The 16,963-nt window shown below is 38.4% G+C and overlaps 1 protein-coding gene and 1 long non-coding RNA gene across 5 annotated transcripts in view; one reads left to right on the top strand and one right to left on the bottom strand.

Moving 5' to 3' along the window:
• PHF21B (PHD finger protein 21B) overlaps positions 1-16,963 on the bottom strand; it is a 180,852-nt gene that overhangs the window by 76,865 nt on the left and 87,024 nt on the right. The window lies entirely within an intron of this gene.
• LOC147653791 (uncharacterized) lies at positions 10,272-12,035 on the top strand. Its single transcript, XR_015285777.1, has 2 exons — positions 10,272-10,423; positions 10,729-12,035. It is a non-coding gene; the product is annotated as an uncharacterized LOC147653791 (long non-coding RNA).

Below are 16,963 nucleotides of genomic sequence, written 5' to 3'. Positions count from 1 at the left end.
TTACTGCTTTCCCTTTAAAGTTTTCTCTTCCTCACAAAATTCCACTATTTTTTCAGTGTTGGTAATTAGAAGAATAAATATTACTATTATTATATTGTCATCATCATCATCATCATCATCGTTATAGATGAGCAATACAATGGTTGGCTCTCACAGTTAAGGGATGAATATTAGGTGTATGTTGAAAGAAGTTTTATTAATGTGTAGTTATTATTGTAGTATATTATTATGTTATTATACATATTATGAACATATTATTATTAATTCAATATATTATGTATATAATTATATTATATATTATGTTGTGTTATGTTATGTTATGTTGTGTTATGTTATGTTATGTTATGTTGTGTTATGTTATGTTGTGTTATGTTATGTTATGTTGTATTATATTATATTATATTATATTATATTATATTATATTATATTATATTATATTATATTATATTATATTATATTATATTATATTATATTATATTATATTATATTATATCATATCATATCATATCATATCATATCATATCATATCATATTATATTATATTATATTATATTATATTATATTATATTATATTATATATGTTATATTATTATGTTATATATTCTCCCCACGGTCCTCTTTCCCCTCCTATTGTTGTCACTGGACAGCCCTGATAGCTGGGGAATTTGGGAGAGCTCAGGTTTGTTCCTATTGCAGCACCTGACCTCCGATCAAGATGTAAGAAAGTGATCTCCACCAATAGACAGCAAAGAAGGAATTGAGTGACAAGATTTTGGGTGGGACTAGGGGTATAAAAGGCAGTGCATCCATTTGGTAGATGAGCACATGCTGGTTTAGTTTTATAAACCCAGCACTGCTTTTTCTCCTTATTCAGTCTTTTTGTTGTATTTTGTCATGGTTTAATAAACCTTCGACATTTTAAAAGTGAGTGTCATTTCTCACATCATCAAAGCTAACTTTTCTCCATAGTATTTAACCTGAAGTACTCTGTTTTTCTTAAGTTTTTCTTTTATATTGCTACAGAGTAGCTATTCCATCTCTGTAATAGGAATATTTTGATTATGACCTTGTTATAGGATCTCTGACAAGATTTGTATTTGAGATTTCTGCAGGTACTGTGAAGATGCAAATGGTGAATAATAGTGTGTACATAAAATGCTCACTTTTGAAAAGGAAAAAAAAACTTCTGTAAAGTTGTTGCACTTTGAGTAATCTTGGGAGATTTTCCTATTAATGCCATTTAGGCAAGTTAGGTATATGTGGAAAAAATATGCTGATTCAAGCCTCTTTTGATATCTTTAATTATTAAACATTTTTACTAGAGTTGACATCAAGGGCACTTAATCCTGCAAACAGTTCTGTCCATGTTTAACTTTGTACACTGACCATAACTTTGGACTCCAATGCAATTACATGTCATGTACAGCCTTTGGAAAACTGCTGTTCTACTGTTAAAGCCCATTAAGAGTTTTGTTGTCAATTTTGTTTAAAATACAATGTGTGTATAGAAGAGTGTGCATGTATAAGGTTACAGACATGCTTAGTTCTTTCCAGAATCAAGGCTGAAAACCTTACTACTGGGCATCAAATAGCACAAAACTTAAGTGACTTCTAGGAAAATACATCCCTTCTTACCTTTAAACCCATCATACACTTTAAGACTGGAAAAGCTTAGTGGACAAATATGTTTGCTCCAGGAACTGTAGTTTTTGTGTTTATATGATATCACAAGCATATGCTCTACCTCACAAGCACACACTTTATCAGAGATATTTGCTTCAGGTTTTAATATACAAAAATTACTTCTTTTTGGTCAAAGGTTGGACTCCTTGATCTTTGAGGTCTTTTCCAACCTTATTGAATCTGTGGTTCTGTGATTCTAATGTCAGCATTACTTTAGTAATTGTAACTTTGTATAAATTGTTTTGAGCTTTCTTCATTTTTGTCTTTACCTTTTATTCTCCATTACCCTGACAATCATCCCAAGGAAGCATAGGCAATATTCTCCTTATTCTTTATGCTGTTGTGTGTCATAGAAGTTTTGAAGAGAAAAGAGCTTTCTCTTCAAAACAGAAATATACCTGACAGTTTAGGAGTGCTCAAGTGAAAGACAAGAACATTAGCTATGTGTTTTATGTAGGGGGTGAAAGTGCTTATGAAAAATTGCATAAAACCCTGTTTTTCTGGTTTGTTGTAGCAGTTTTCCACTGGTGTTCCTTGCACTGATTTCATGCCCTGTGGTATGGTGCTGCAGATGCCAAAGAGAATTGGGACAGCATGTGGAAGAGCTGACCACCTCCTCTTCTGCTCTACAGAATATTTCCTTGCAAAGCACCTAATTAACCTCTACAGTGACATAAAGCTCTCAGACTAAGAGTTCAGCCCTGTGGTTGTACTTTTGCTTTATGTCCTGCGAAAAATACAAGCTCACAGACTGTCTGAAAATGCTGTACTTGGTTACAGTGCTAGAAATCCATTGCCTAACTGCAGTTAGTCCAGGAAGGAAATCCTAGCTCTGCTGCAAATTACCAGAGGTTTGCTGATGACATTGGTAGCATTGGGTAGGGATTCTTTTGTGATCCTAGGAGCATTTGCTATTCCTGATAGATCACTGTACTGATGAAGTGTCTTTTAATATTTGTCCTCAGACATGAATGTGTGGGTTACTGAATGAAAAATTTCTTACAGAAACACTCAGCATTACTCTGATTTCATATTTTCACTTCAAGTTTTAATAAGTAATATTCTAGTAGTATTGGTACAGCTTTACTTCTTCCTCAGACAGTTCAGCAACAGAAAACATCTAAGCAAGTAACACTTGACTCCAAAAGATAGACAATCCTTGGTAGGTCAGTGGAAAGAACAAGTAAATTAAGTAGAAGTAGATTTTAACTTTCTTGACTAACTTCAATAGAAACTATTTGCTTTTTGTCTTGTTTCAAAGGAGCAAATTAGCCGAGAAGTACAAAAACAGAAATTCTGTAAACAAACAAAAAAATATCACTACTTAAACTACCATCCATCCTTTCCCCCTACAAGCATTAACAGTGAGTCAGTTTGATGCATGTTAACATTTTTCTTAATAACCTCACAATCCTGTCTGTTAATGTGTATGCAACCCAAAGAGCTAAGGAAATAAAGATTACTGCTTGTTTCAGTCTAAGCTGTAATAAACATGAAATGCTTGTGAAATTGGAAAACTTTCATTTGAATATAGGTTTTGTTGTTTTTCTAAGTAAATTCAGGGAAAACATTATGTCCTTGGGATAGGCTTGCAAAGACCAATTGGCCCATGTCTGTCACCTCCTGAAGGTACAGTGTTATACTAAATTTATTTAAATAACTGAAAATTTTAGAAACTAAATATGGGAATATAGACAAAGGATCAAGTGCTCAAGATTAGCTTTCAAAATAGAGGTACACAAAAGCCGTCTTTTTTAGGGGAAAAGCAGCAACAGCATATCTTCTTTATAATTAATCTTTCATTAATTTTCTAAAATGTACCTATCAAACTTTAAAAATAGCCTCTTTAATCAAACTGTGTTAATTAAGAAATGAGTTATTCTCATCTCTTTGTGTTTTTTTCTTTGTAACAGCCATTTTTACTTTTTAACCCTGAGAAGATGTTGGTAAAGGAGTGTTGACAGAAACAAAGATTATGATATGAAAGATTAAAATAATCCTCAACAAAACCTACATCTGCTGTATTCTATTTCTGCCAGATTAATTAAAATAATAATCTTAGTTTTTTAAAGAGAAAGAAAATCTGCATTTTGAGAATCAGTCAGCATAACATATTATCAGATACTTTTGGAATAATGAACAATAAGACACTAAGCAAGCTTTGGACACTGCAGCAGAAAACATGTGCTGATACAATGGAAGAGCCAAAAGAGAGGAAAAGAAGAAAAAAAAATATTGGCTTTAAATGCTGGAAAGCAGGTCTCTGCTTCTCATCCACAGCATAATAGCACACACAATACACCAATTTTGAAACAGCACCTTTTCAATAGCAACACGACTTTCATTTTCACTGCAGGATGCCACAGGCAGTCCAGAGTTTGAAATATGTATGCTGGTCACACACAAACACGCCACAATGTGCTGGAAATCTGCCACTTGTTTATGATTTCCCATCATGTACATGGCATGGTCTCAACTATTTAAAGCAGAGTTAATATTTTTTTTCCGTATGTATCAAAATAACTCTGGCCTTCCTATTTATTAGTGCATGTAAGCCTTCTCCCTGTCCCCTCCTTTCTTGTGAGGTCTGTTGTTGTAAAAGTTTGCAGGTAAGAAGGTGGCAGTCCAACAGTGTTAGCCTCAAATTTGATTACTCAAATGCTACTTCTGCTATCAGAAACCACAAATCATTCTGTTTAGTGGATAAAGCAAGGGAAAGAGCAAAGGGAGAAAGTATTTGCAGGTGGCTGTTCTGTTGAGATCCACACACTAAGGAATGGGGCACATGTATGCACACAAGCAGGCTCCAGCCAGGCTTCAAATACGCAGCACTGTTTCTGGTGCAAGGCTTTGGCTCCTTCATTGTCACTCTGCTGCAGTTTACATCATGTCTTCAAACCATTACTGATCTGATGTCAACAGTACTTCATACATGCATCTCAAATAAGAGCATGGTCATGCTCTACAAGGGAGGAATTCTCAGCTCCTGGCTGCTCTCTGCCATAGCAGTGATTTAAAACACACACCCCTTTCAGCAAACCTCCATGTTTTCCTAGTAAAATATGAGATCTGTTTAAAAAGAACCTAAAATTCACTGCCCATCACATTTATATTTTAACACCTACACACAGTAGATAGAGACCTCAGTCCATTAATCTTTCCAGAATGATGTTCTGACAAAGCAGTTTGGTTGTGAAAAACTGCAGCTGTTTACAGAGCAATACCAGTTTTTTCCTTAGTGGCCCCACAGCTATGAGAAAACATTTGACATAACTCTGAGAGTTTTTTTAGCTTGCAGGACACTGGCAATCCACTTTCAAACCAAAATTATGTCTTTGTCAATTAATAATGTAACATTCTGCACAAATCTAATGCCATGCATGCAAACCAGCTGAACAGAGTTCTCCAGCAATGAGAGCCATGTCCTCTCTTCATTTACCCAATAGTCACAATAAAATTCTCTTGAACAACAGAATATTTAATATTCAGAGAGTGACAACATACAAACACACTGTAAACACAGTCATTAGCTATGGCACTTTAGTACATTGTTTTAGGATTTTGGTTCAATCCTATGAATTTCCATGTATTTCTCCTATATTTCCAAGTTGCTGCTTAAATACACAGCTGATCCTGCCTGATCTGAACCTTATTTCCTGAGCCAACCATCATAACTTCACACACTGAAACAAAGAAATGAGCAGGGCTTCAGCCAAGCACACATGTACATACAGGCCCCCAGAGGAGTTTGGTGGATGCTTATGTAGGCAAAAGGCTTTGTAGTCTGTATTTTATCCCTGGATTCCTGTAAAAAAAAATACCTCCTTTTGCATACAGGCCTCGGGCACCAGGTTACCTGTGCCCAAAGAGAAGACATTAAAACTGGTTCTCATACAGTGAAAGATGAAGACTGTCACATGGAAAGGTTTTATCCGCAGTTTCCAAAAATGCTGTATTTCATGTAAAGGTGTTGAAGATGAGCAACCGAGGGGGAGGAGGAGGGGGTGGAAGAGCAGGAAGAGGGGGAGGAGGAGGAAGAGGAGGAGGAGGTGGAAGAGGAGGAAGAGGAGGAAGGGGAGGAAAAGGAGGAGGAGGAGGAAGAGGAGGAAAAGGAGGAGGGTTTTAGAGAAGGTTGGGGTAGTTCCTTCTGCCAGTTGCTTGATAAATGCAAACCTGTCAGTTTGCTGCAAATGCTCTCCCTGCGGCTCTCCCAGCTTGGGCAGGGGCAGGGATGGGGAGAACGGATGGGAGGGAGAAGAAATTGCTCAATAGAAGTATTTTTAATGACCCCCAGGGTGAGGCCACCATGGCACAGACCGAGGTGAGGTACCTGGGGGCAGGCAGCCTTCCTCCTCACCAGTACACTGCTCCCGTCCCCCTGCCCCTTCCTAAAGGCAGCCCCCAAAAGCATGATTAATATCAAGGAGGTAGTGACTGCCCGACTAGGTACAACTTGAGTGGTAGTTTTTTTAAGAAGAACTAAAAAATAGCTGAAGAAAATCTGGGACTCAATTGAAACAGCCTTTCCAGGGGCGGACTGTCAACCAAAGGAAGATGAGTGTGAAACACGGGCAGGAAGGTTTATGTGTGCTGAAGTACAATCTCAGCATTAGTTGGCTGGGGTTTTTTTACGGCTTCTTTTGTCTGTTCGTTTCTTCTCCTTTTTCTTTTCCTTATTCTTTTTCTTTTTCTTATTCTTTTTCTTTTTCATTTTCTTTTTAATTTTCTTTTTCTTTTCCTTATTCCTTTTCTTTCTCTTTTTTTTTTTTTTTTTTTTTTGACAACTTCCTGCCTGTCTGTCATTAGAAGTAAGAATGTATTTCTTTGTCTCTATCAGATCTCAGTTAATTAGGCATTGCTGCATCAGGCTCAAGGATTTCAATTCAAAGTGAAACTCATTCTAATCAAAACTGCAGCAAACTGGCGGTTTTGTTTGACTTTAACCTGAGAGTCAGTTATTGTATCACTGATGTACATACTTGCATTACCAGCTGAATGCTTTCAGCATCCCTCTATCAGTGTGAAATATTTAATCGACACAAGGATCCAATCAGCACAGCAGAGGGGAAGCTCGTGTGTGCATTCATTTACTTCACTTGAAAAGCTGTAAAGCAGGTCAGAAACACATAACCTTCTCCCTTTCCCCCTGCTCCTTCCCCTCCCAAACACAGCACATCAGAGGAGTTTTGGCAGCAGGGGGAGGGACTGAAAGCCACCCTGTATGAATCCAGATAGGATAGTCAGACAATAAATTAGTCACTCCTGCCAAAGAATGACAAACACTGCCTGAAACAGAAGAGGGGAACAACACACAACACCACCACCACACCCAGACATGCCCCTCAAAATCCCTTCAACTAATTACATTGTGTAATTGTTTGTTTTTAATCTTTGACTGTTTTAAAGCTGGAAAGATGGCTGAATGATTACCCCTTCTGTGTATGACATTAATTAGAAGGAAAGCACATGCCAGGAAATACTGAAACAGTCTTTCTAATAAAGTGCAAAATGGCTTTTGATTTTCTAACCTGCCACATTCTCCAGGAAAGGCTTCCACTAATATTATTGGTATTAAAAATCCGGTTTAGAAGCATTCACAAGTTCTTCTGCACATCAGCATTTTTACATACTGCAGTGGACAATGCTAAACTTTTTCTGCTTCTAATTCTGCCCTTGTATTTCTGGCTTATTCTCCAAAGACAGTCAAGTTCCTTGTCTCCTTGGTATCGTAATGAGAATACCAACATGCCATTTTCTTTCACAAGGGATCATATACAACCTGAATGTTACATGAACAAATTTGTTCAATCCTCCAAGCAAAACCATCTCACAGAAATGTGACGACAGACGATTATTAAAGTTGCATCAAAAAACCCCACCCCAGCTTGTCAGTGTGAGTGACTGAACTCTCAATGTGGCTGCTCTCCAGGATAGGGCAGCAATAAAGAATTAACAGATTTATTCAAAGAGAAAATTTTCCAAACTGGTAAATACTCCAACAATGGTAACCATGGGCTTAGAAATACACATTCAGTCAACTGCAATTAGCCTTTAATTTCTGAACCCATTAAACATCTTGCTGACTGCAAAAACCAATGCATTTTAAATGGTATTGCTAACTGGCAATCCACTCATCAAAGCTTGGAATTAGCTGTTTACTGACATGTAAACTGCACTTTTTAACTAACACAGAGTAGGGAGGAAGAGGATGCTATTTAATGAGAAAAGTCAGATTGATATAATGGAACATTCTGGTAGTGCCCGTGCATCTTGAAGGAGAGGAGGAGGGGGAGTTGAGGGTTGAGGTTTCTTTAATAACCTCACAAATAATCCCTCCTCCTTTCTCTCTCTCAAACCATGCCAATGATCAAGGAAATGAGAACAAGGCGCTTGATTCACAGCTGACTCTCTCTTCTTGTTACATCAGATCAAGAAGGAGCAGTGTAACAGGAAGGGGGGAGCCGATTTCTGCTGAGGAAACAAATCTGCAAGCTGGCATTTTGTCTCCTACTCCTATTAATTAGACCACTTTTCTGTCAGAAACAGAGCTTTTAAAACTTGCAATAGAGTTACATGTGTGCTCACACACACACATCCAGAAAATTAAATATTATGTGGGTGGGATGAACTCCTCCCAAAAAATCATCAAGGCAAGAGTAGTTGGTTTCCCATTATATTTGATGGATAGATCTCTATTCTTTCCCTTAATACCAAGTTTAAAATGTACAATAAGCTGCTAATAGTAAGACACAGCCTGTGCTGAAGCTCCCAGTAATGACAGCCTTTAGAGAGGGGGAACTGTGTTCTGAAGCAGGTCTGCAAGACTCTGACATGCTTTTTTTAAACCCAAACTTACCTCAGAAGAAAACTTCAGCTTGATCTCACTATGAATAAAGCAGAAAGCACACAGGCATACTCTTGGCAGGTCAGAGGAGGGCTCCCTGCTGTGTAACACAGGTTCTCCCATAGCCCCAAAACCAGAGTCCTACTTTCCATTAGCAGCTCAAAATTTACACTTTTGCTGTTGCCAGCTTCTGTTCCTCATGATTTGCCTCATCCCATGCATTCAAGAGGACTGCATTCATACACCTTGTTTGTTGGTGAAAAGCAAAACCAGCACTCTACAAACAAGCACACAAAAACACCCTGGCTGTACACCATATAAACACTAATGTACTTTTAATTTAAGTTTTGAGAAAACAAAGGCAGAGTGATTAAAGGCCAGGAACATGCAGACAGCATATGGAGACAAAGTGCCCCAGAACAAGCTGAATGTTTCCACAGTGTGAAACTCATTCATCATAGCTATAAGATGCAGGGCAGACATTTGCATTTCTAGAGTGGGAACTTGTTATTTTTAGATAAATCATGGGATCCAGACCCTTTCTAAATGGCATCAAGCCCTCCTTTCTTGATAATCTGCCTCCCTTTGTTTCAGTACTGTGCCTCTTCTCCATGAGTGTCACTAAAATTTGCATTCTATGTGTCTAGAACTCAGGGGCTTCTCATTTTTGCTTAAAAACACACTGCTTCCTATGACCAAGCACGCAAAAAGAGATGCAACTGCATGCAATCAGAAAAACTAACAATAAATTAAAGTAATTGATTGTATCCAATTCCAAAGCCACTGCCTCCTAATTCACATTCCCTTTGCCCATTTCTCCCACCAGTCCCAACCTAACCCTCACCCCAACCTGATAATAATTTCTTTGATTTCTCCTTCCTTCACCCCAGTTAAAATCAAATTTGGAAATGCACATCTTTTTTGGAGTGGCAGGAAGAACCAGCAGAACAATAAACCAAGCCAAATCCTTCCCCCCCAACCCCCCCTTTTTTCCTGGATAATAGAATCCTCCTGAAATTAACAAATCTAACTGTGAACAGATACAGACTTCCCATGGGATCAAACCATCAGTTCCTCAGTATATATAGAAAGAAGATGGAAGTTAAATGGTTGCATTTCCCCCAAGGGAAGCAAGATCTTCAGCAGTGAAGTATTCCCATCAGAAATTCTGGATAAGTTGCAAAGAAAATAAAAAAATCCCTGCCTTCGCTCCAGACCTGGTGTAGACATTTCCACAGCAATTCTATATACACGTATTTCATCCCAACAGCACAAGCTTTTAGGCTGACTCTGAAGTGATCAGTGTTTTTCAAGTGCAGGCATGTTTGCATGGTGCACATGAAACTGCTCAGAGCAACCTTTCAATTTTCCATCACTCCCGAGTACAGTTTTGGTGAAAAAAACAAACCAGGAGGGGAAATCAAGAGCTCAACTGAAAGCTTACATCCAGACACCTCCTCATTCTAAATCCAGGCTCTTGTGTCCACATGGACCACTGCCAACAGACACAAGGGCAGCAGTGGCCAGAGGAACAGTCACCCCATGCTCCTGCCCCCAAGCCCAGGGGGATCCCACCCCTTTTGGCAAGGGAATGTCAGTATGTGAAGGAAGCTGATTTTGATGTGGAGCTTGAAGAGTGTGCTTTGTTCAGAGGACAAAGATGAAGGCAACTTTGTCAACAGGTGTTTTGCAGAAGCCCACAGCTGTTAGTACACTTGACTAATGAAAAACCCTGTGGCTTGGCAGCACAAAGAGCAGGGTCCTTCTACCCCAGCCTCTGAGTCTGCTTCTGGCCAAGCACACCAGGACTGAGCTGGAATCAGAGCTGTCTTTCAAGATGTGGATAAATCCCTTTGCCTTAGTTTCCCAGCTTGGTAACATGCTTTCCTCATTGAGGTATTGTGAAAATGAGCTTGTTAGCATCCATTAAATGCTGTTTATTTGTATTTTAAAACCAAATTAAATCATATGATTTTATCTTAATCCCACGGGATTATGGCTGTCAAATCAAAGGTAGTGAACTATTGCCCTGTTTTTCTAATCTTGCCTGAAATATTTTCATGTCCTTCAAAGGAAACCTTGTGGAGACGAAGATGAGACTTCACAAGTTCAAGCATTTTCATGGGTGCATGTGGGTTTGGGTCTCAAAAAGAAGTATGCAGATGGAAGAAACTTAATTTCATGTATTTTCCTTTCCACAGGTTGCATAAAAAATAATCTACAAACCAAAAAATGTAGTAAATCCCATGACCAGAGTAACTGCACCTCTAAAAAGGGTGCTACAGAAGAAAAGTGTTCTACAGAAGAAGAGTGTTCAAAGAAGCTGGAAGGAATGGCAGAAGAGACATACAGAGACAAATTTCTCTCAACAGCACTCTTGCCATTCTGCTGTCAATGGAGAGAAAATAGTTGAAGTAGAAAACCTCTGAGAGATTCCTCTCTTGCATCATAAAATAAAACTGTTTATTACAAACTATGGAATGAGAATGATGAACAGTTGTGCAGATGTCTTCAGAAGTAAAGGATGCAGAAGGATGAGTTGACAATGGACTTCTATCTCAAGACTTTCTACTTTCTCATTCGCAAGAGGATGACAATGTCAATCATTTTCTCTGTCCCTTCCCAGGATGTCTGAGCATCTTTACATCATTCAAAGAAATCACTATGATCCAGTGAAACCCCTCCAGAGGAAGGAACTCTGAGTATACGTGGAAGGAAGTTGCAGGAGCTAAAACAGAAGTCACAGAAACACACTCACATGATGTATCAAGTAAAAGTTGGAACCTCCACATCACAAACACTAAACTTTATTTATTGAGAGAGCACCTTCACTCCTCATTTAATTTTTCTCTCCGTTGCACCACTTCATTTGAAGTATCAAAAAAAATAACTGTGAATGATCACATTGCTTTCTTCATCCAACCTGAGGGCAGACTGTGCAGGCTGCCACAGCACTCAGGCAGCAACAGCACTGCAGGGGTTTTCTGACTTTCAAGCAGAGAGTGTTCAAAGAGTTTATCAAAAAATGTCTTACTAAAAACATAAGGTAATTTTCAAAACCTGGCTGAATGAATACTGTCTGATCAAATATTACCTCCTACAGAAGTTGGAGAAACTGAAAATTGGGAGCTCCAAGCACTGTGTCTTTCCTCAGACCACTGTTCAATACATTACCTTTTTTTTTATTTGGGATATATAATGGCCTAGTTCCTCTAGGGAAATGGGTGGTTTAGACAGATTAAAAAAAAAAAATTACCTTTCCCTCCCTGGTCCTCCCCCCCAATATAAAGAATGCTGTGTGAATACACACATGTGAAAAATCAAAAGCCGACTTAGACAGTTTGAGAATCCCAAGGAATACCTCTTGACTAGATACAGATAATTGATCAGTCATAATAAGAGGAGGATACAGCATGTAATATTTTTCTGTTAATGAGACTTCAGAGAATGCAAGAAAAACCTATTTAGAATGACTGAGCTGTACAAATACATTAGCAGATGTAGAAAATACTGTGTAAATTTAAGAAACAAGGGAATTACATGCTTTCAGTCTGACATAATGGAAATGCAAATGATAAGACAATGCTTAAAGGGAAAGAAAGGTATACAGCAGTGTTGGGAAAGAGTATTAAAGAGATAAAAGAGCTGCTAATGAAGGATCTGTATAGATCCTTGAAACTAAGACAGTATACAACCATTATTGTAGAGGCCAAAGAAGGAATAACAAGCAATAAGTAACACAGATCTTGCCAATGACAGTAAATAAAATGGAATGTAGAAGAGAGAATGAGATAGAACAGACTGGGCCCACTTCAAAACAACAACAGGAGAGGAGCACAATGGCTAAGGAGAAGGCAGTGACACACTATATCATCATTGCTTTCACACATCAAGATGGAGATGAATATTTAATGCACATATAAAATGGAAATGATCTGCAAAATTTAGTCCCTAGTCTTCAGTTGTGTCTGAACTAATTTCTAAACTACCCCCATGAACAGTGACAGGAGAAAGAAATACATTTGTATGTTGAGCTTTTTGTTATTGTAGTGGCAAGAACTTGGGTACTTTAGCCATGAGAACTCTACAGGGAGCTTGCAGAGTGGCCCTGGTCCTCTGCAAGGATTCAAGGACACAAAAGAAAAGTTAAAAGCGATTGAGAAAAAGCTTCAGCAAACTTTTCCTCTAACTTTTTTACATTTCAGAATCAGAATAAACATTTCACACTGAGTGCAAAACATCACAAGCACTTAAATACCAACCTCCATCAGTCAACCAGATCCTTTGTCTGGAACATTTATCCCAGCCAACAGCTTTTCTTCTGATGAAAGTCATTTTGCAAAGATGCTGAGTACAAAAAATGACAAGATGGTCAGAAAGAAAGGATGTTTTATCTCTCCAGTTCCGTAGTGCACCCAGATTTTTTTTACATTCCTCTAACCTTTTTTTCTGCAAGTGTGGAACATTCTTCAGAGCACAAGGCATGGATTAGGTGGCAGGTTCGTGCAGTAGCCCCAGTGATTTGAGTTCAAATACAGGACAAATCATAAGTAGGAATGAAAAAGAAAGTCCTTGTACAAGTTCCAAAATCATCTGTGGTGTAACTCCAAGCTTGGGATAAGATTGGGCTGCAATTGTGCAAACTGCAATGACACAATTTAGAAAAAGAACGGGACGAATACATGGCAATATCAAGTTTGGTCATTCCAGTGGATTCCAGCTGAGCAGGAGGTGTTAACAACACTCAGTGTGGAAACACTACCTGTCTATACACCTTCTCTAAAGATACTGTGACTACAGCCAACCCTGTATCATTTCACATCTTCTTTTCCCCCACATTGTTGTTGTTTGTTTGTTTGGGGGTTTGGGGGTTTTTTTGTTTTGTTTTGGTTTTTTTTGCTTTTGTTTTTGTTTTTGTTTTTTTGGTTGGGTTTTTTTTCTAAAGGATTGAAGCCTTTAAAAGGAATAGTGGAAAAATAAAATAAAGTTTAGTAACGATGGCCTTCTCCAGGAGGTGAGGGAAACAGGTCATGTCTTAATGACATAGTATGTCAATATGAATTCCCAGTTCTTCCAAGGGATACCATCTCCTAGTCCCTTAATCCTCCTCCTGTGACACACCAACTAACATGACTGACCAGCATTCAGATAGCTATGCAATAAACCAGTAGCTCTATTAATTAAAGCTAACCTGTCAAAGGAACAAAACCCTACCTTTTATTACAGATTAATTTCCCACTTCAGATCACACCCTTGCTGCAAAAACAACTGTGCCTAGGTGGTAGAAAGAAGCACTGGGGAGGAAGAGGGAAAGAGGAGGGGAAAATGCCATTTCAGAAGAGTGATGGCATGGTGTTGGGGCAGCAATGGGCATAGGCTTGGCAATTTCACAACAAATTGTGGGGAAAATAGGAAACAGAAAAGAAGGGATGTTATGGAGTAGCTTTACCTTTAAGACAGCTTAGAAAGAGGGGAAGTTGAAGCTGTTAGTGGCTGACGGGAGTTTTTTCTCTTGACCAATTATCAGTCATTTCTAAGAATTGACAGCAGATCTGACCATTAAAAAGTGAATTCAACTTGTAAACACCCCCTTAAGAAGTACAGACAGAATTCTCTTATTCTCTTTAGTTTCTGGCTTCTGAGGAGGTAACAAGGCTCTGTCTTGGCCTCCTCCCCCCCTCTCTCCAGGCCGACAAGGCCGCGGGGTGGAGGGGAGGGAGGGGGAAGAGAAGCAGCGCTTGTCAGCCGAACTTGGTTTTCAGTTTTTGCTGCTAGACTGAAACTTAACACCATGAACTCTTGCAGTTTTCTTAAAGCTTTTAATTGTTTTACTACCTGGATAAACATACAGATTACTCCTTTTCTCAGAAAGACAGAGAAAGAGAGAGACAATCAACATAGAGAAGACATCATAGAACCACCAAAAACAGTGAAGAAAAGAGTTAAGTTTAAATAAGAGAGAATAAAGAGATGCTTTACAGCTGAAATATCTTTCTGTTAAAGCTATGGAGATGGACAATAATAGTATAAAAGGACTCCTTTAATTCATGATAAGAGTATTGAGAGGAATAAAAAATTCAAAGTGTAACTTTTGAGCAAAAGAGAGAGAGTACTTGTGATACTGTGAGTTGCTGGAATTGAGTTGAGTGAAGATTTTGAAGCTTTGGGGGGCAAAGAGAAAACTGTTTTCCAGGAAGGCTCACAGAGACAGATGAAGAAGACTTCTGCCTTTGAATGACTTATCCTTAAAAATAAAATCCCTAAGCTCAGTGACCCATACACACCTCGGAGAGATGTGAAATGGGAGGAGAAGATCTAATGACAGATTTCCGGGCAGCTGGCATTAGAGAAATAGAAAACTATGACAAAAAATAGTTTTCTCGTGAGAAACTCCATAAGTTAACAGAAAGAGACTTCTGTTTCTCTACAAAGACTGATGAAAAGACTGTAGCAAGAATTAAGACTGTTTTTAACCACCAAAGTCCTAAAGTTCTTTGTCTCTATGTTGTCATGTGTACAGAGAAATAGTTAAGATGTGAAAGATAAGGGAGTTTTCTGAAAGTTTATTCTGGTGTTCTTATTCTTGTAGTTTGTTAATAAACTGTCTTTATTCCTTTTAAGTTTTAAGCCTGTTTTGCTCTTATTCTAATCCATATCTCACAACAAGAAATAAGTAATTTTTTAGTTACTAGTTTAAAACCACGACAAGGGACTAAAGAATAAAGGAAAGAACACGTGCAAGAGCCTATGAGGACAATGCACTTTGGTCAAAGGAAACAAGTACAGCACCACTGTGCCTTTCATTGCTTGGCAAGTTTAGTAACAGTACTTCCAGTAGTAATCAACACTCCCTTTTTCCAGGTGTGTGTTGAGCAGCCTGTGTGGAAACGTCCATTTCCAGACTGCTGCCAATGATAATGGGCAGACTCAGCAGAGAGGCTAAAGGCTGCATGGATACCCTGAATAAATTACCCTCTTAACCCTCAGAAGATAATAGGTCTCTGTCAAGTCATTTAGACCTAAAATATGACCTGCCTTAAAGCATTTATAGCTTGTCAGTGAACACGTTCTGTATTATATATATATTCATTTCAATCAAAATAAATCCCTTTATTACAAAAATTATTATATTCTAATACTTAATAATTCTAATAACAATCTCTTCCTACAAACAACCTTCATCAAAAGAGCTTATGCAGTAGAAGTTCACACCTCAGCTAAATAGACACTAACATCCCCACATAGGCACATCCACCTACCAGACACTACTCCCAGTCTTTTGCTGACATGATGAATAAGAAATAAGTCACAGGAATAGGAGTCATCAAAAAAGCAACTCAACAGAAATTATTAAAAAATAAATCAGTCAAATGCAGAGGGAGTGAGGAGGCGAAGTAGAAACAGACATTGAGAGAAAGGCATTCAAAATTTCGTATTTCTTGACAGCATTCTTTCCAAAAACCAAAAGTAGGCTGGGCTGGAATGCAGTGCTGTGGTAAAGGCAGATGCATTCAGTTTTGTTAACTAAAAGTTTCAGGAGGAAGTAACTACAGCATCAGAGATGCTTTTTTAATATGAAGGTGGAAAAAATGGCAAGAGAAAAAGACTGCTGAATTCAGCAGTAGCTAAGTATATAAATGGGCTAAGCAATCTGTAAATGGAAACTTTTCCAGGCTGGAATGAAAGTAAAGCTCCTAAGCATTTTAAAACAGTGAGCATGACTGAATCTCCTGCTACTCATTATATCAGTATCATCCATTAACATCATTGCACTTCGGGGCTTATTAGCATTTCCACTCTACAGCATGATAGAAGTTTATTAGTTGATTGTTTATCTGGGGATGGTGTGGATGAATGGAAGATGGTACATATGTTGCACAAATGTTCTCAGCTGAGAGATTTGGTTTATTGTTTTTTGATGAGGTCTAAGACATGTGATCAATTTCCTAAGAGAGTTTGCTGGTTACTATATAGTCTGTGATTATAAAAGGACTTGCAGTGCCACCTATGCATAAACTGCAGAAAACAGGGCAATTCTAGTCTGGAGAGACCGGAATATGAAGGGGGAGGAAACACAGGCTTCTGATGCTGACATGCATGGCTTCAGAGCAGGCAGTCTTTATGCTGTTCCAAGAGTAACTCTTGGTCTGAAGAAAACAAAACTCAACCCAAGTGTTTTAGACTGGCACATGTACATGTCCAGATGAGCCTCCCTGCTGGCATAAAGGGGAGCTGAGGTGCCCACTCTCAGAGCAAAATGGCTGTTGAGCCAAAGAGATGAAAACAAGCCTTCAGATTTTAAGATATTTACTCATCTTCCAAGATTTACGCCTCTCTAGTTCCCCATTTGCTGAATTTACTAACTGCAGATCTATAACTGGCACACCTCCAGCTCAGGGCACTTCTGGGCTACAGAGTCAAAAGCAACTTCTTGTC

Source organism: Cyanistes caeruleus, chromosome 4 (genome assembly GCF_971803275.1).
Source record: "Cyanistes caeruleus chromosome 4, bCyaCae1.hap1.1, whole genome shotgun sequence".
Lineage (NCBI taxonomy): Eukaryota > Metazoa > Chordata > Aves > Passeriformes > Paridae > Cyanistes > Cyanistes caeruleus.
Note: the sequence above shows the minus strand (reverse complement) of the source record. Positions and strands in the feature narration are given on the sequence as shown.